Consider the following 2,500-nt stretch of genomic DNA (forward strand, 5'->3'; position numbering starts at 1 on the left):
ATTCGGGTGAGGAAGACTGCCGATTAGTGAGCATCCCCCACTCGCAACACAATATCGATTTTTATCTCGGCGACGTATTTACTGCCACCGCCAAGATCCCCACCCGCAGCTTCCTCTCCTCTCGTGGTCGCAATTTCATCCTACATCAAACCACTGACATGCGCCGATGATCATTCTGCTGAGTATTTTAAGGAACCTGCACGTAACTCCCTTAGCTTATAGGAGAGAGAGAGAGAGAGAGAGAGAGAGAGAGAGAGAGAGAGAGAGAGAGAGAGAGAGAGAGAGAGAGAGAGAGAGTGGGCATATGGTAAAGATGGACAGGATTGAAGATTCGGATGACAGAGCCTGCTGGTGATGGTGATGGTGGTGGTCGTGATGGCGGTTGTGGTGGTGGTGGTGGTGGTGGTGACGGTTAAGAAGGCACGGTGGATGAAGAGGATAGAATGATCAGCGAGGCACGATGTAAAGTCTTTCAGTATCTCTCTAATTTGACATGAAATTATTCGTAGGTTTCAAACCTAAAATCTATTAACTTTTCTCTCCAAACTCTTGATTTTATTTTATTTATTTTTATTTCTGCCAATATCAATTCTTTAAAGTTTTCTTCTATTCAGACCTTAAACTTTCAACTTTCTCGTTTCTAAATCCTCAGAACCTACAAACACTTCCTCTCTCTAAATCTCCAACCTTCGCGTCTAAAATCCTCCAAACCCTCGCCCTCCAGTGACCTCAGCCTCCAGACCGACCCGCTAATTCTACGTTGTAGATTTCTCAACATTAGGCCTCACCTCGCACACCCACACCATGTCCTCGAGAACTTGTCTATAGGAGCTTCCCCAGCCTTATAAAGAGGGATCTCGAGTCGCCACCGATCGCTGAGAATGCAAGGCTTTCATGGCCCGGCCGGATCTCATTCGTGTGTGTTGAAGCAAGAGTAACCAAGCAGGACCCGAGAGAATGCGCCGCGCCTGAAGGATGATTACAACACTGAGCCTCGACACCGTAAGATGTCTAATCCCTTGCTGGCATCACGCTTCAGTAAGAGTCTCTGAAAACCGCGCAAAATTTTAAGCGGATAATGGCTAGGGAAGGCAACACTGAGATGCAAATAACTGGTAAGTAGTGAAATATATCCCTGCCGGTGGGTTTTCTTATTATTTTCTTGGATCTGATGAGTAAACAAAATGTTTGCGTCATGTAACACATTCCTTGCACGAAGTTCTTCGGCCTGCGAGCCCCACAACTCATTTAAATCCTCTTCACTGTGGAGGGATTTATTTAATTCTTAACCGAGGACTGATTAGAATGAAATACTGTGTACCCAAAACATCCTGCGGACACCAGCCATGCTTGGCCAATAAATTAAAGCACAGATACTGAGGTCTTCATCCAGTATGGACAGCTTTTTTCTTTCATTCTCGCTCTGAACTAAAAATTGCACAAATCATAAATTTCAAAGTATATTCAACACAAGTCAGCCTGACTTGTATAAGCTTTCTGAGTTTATACGTATCAAAACAAGTACTTCTTTTTATCAGTGTCATGCAATCATGGGAATGGAACTGCTGGACACATAACCAGTTGTGGACTGTTTGCTTCGTTCCGGCTCAGACAGGCATTTCAGGCATGTTGAATTTTTTTATATGGTGACTTCACATTCAGGTTAGAGAAGCACATACTATATTCAAGAGGTAACGACTTGCATTGACATTTCACTGTCATATTTCTTCCGCTTCCCTCCACAACCACCTTCCTTCCCACACTCCACTCACACTCATCGTTCCGCATTCCTGCACTCCCTCACATCCCTGACACCTCTCACTCCTGCTCTCCTCTTAATCCCACTCCACTCTTCTTCAAAATATTAAATATTTCTACACTTTGCTTTCCCTCATTCTTACACACTCCTCATTTTAACCCACTTCACCTCCTCTTCAGAATGTCAAACACAGTACTTCTACACTCCGCAGTTCCTCGCTCTCACATCCGCACTTCCCTCACATTCTCCCACACTCACAAAGCGCGGTTCCTTCTCATTCCCTCATCCTCTTCAGTGACACCTCAGCTGCCGCCGCCACACATCTGCCTCAGTTATGGCGCGGCTTACGAGACTCCCAAACGGCGGACGGTAGCTGACCATTGCCCGCTGCGGCATTGCTGAGGGCGTGGGTAGGAGGAGACGAGCCGGGGGGACAGGAAGGTGAATTAATCATGAAGTCAGTTTAAGGTTATTCATGACTAGGCTAAGGGCCGTGTGGGTCTCGGGAGGAAATAACAGGTATGCTCCCGGTAATGACCCACGCCGCTTGGACCTCCGAAACACAAAAGGGGAGACAATTAGACACAGACAAGTGGGACAAAGAGCAGCTCGTCCTGAACTCCATCTCCTCTCGCCTTAATGGAAAAATACAGAAATAAAAAATGAGCACTGGTTGGGTCGGGCTAGACTGCGGGTGGTGGGTCCTGACGTTAATTGTCGACGCCGTGACGTGGCCCCGGT

The 2,500-nt window shown here is 46.6% G+C and overlaps 1 protein-coding gene across 1 annotated transcript in view; it reads left to right on the top strand.

Annotated features, from left to right (window-relative positions):
• Nucleotides 1-2,500, top strand: part of LOC135097433 (uncharacterized) — a 167,424-nt gene that overhangs the window by 142,297 nt on the left and 22,627 nt on the right. The gene's annotated exons all lie outside the window — the stretch shown is intronic.

The sequence above is a fragment of the Scylla paramamosain genome, chromosome 4 (genome assembly GCF_035594125.1).
Source record: "Scylla paramamosain isolate STU-SP2022 chromosome 4, ASM3559412v1, whole genome shotgun sequence".
In the NCBI taxonomy this organism is placed as follows: Eukaryota; Metazoa; Arthropoda; class Malacostraca; order Decapoda; family Portunidae; genus Scylla; species Scylla paramamosain.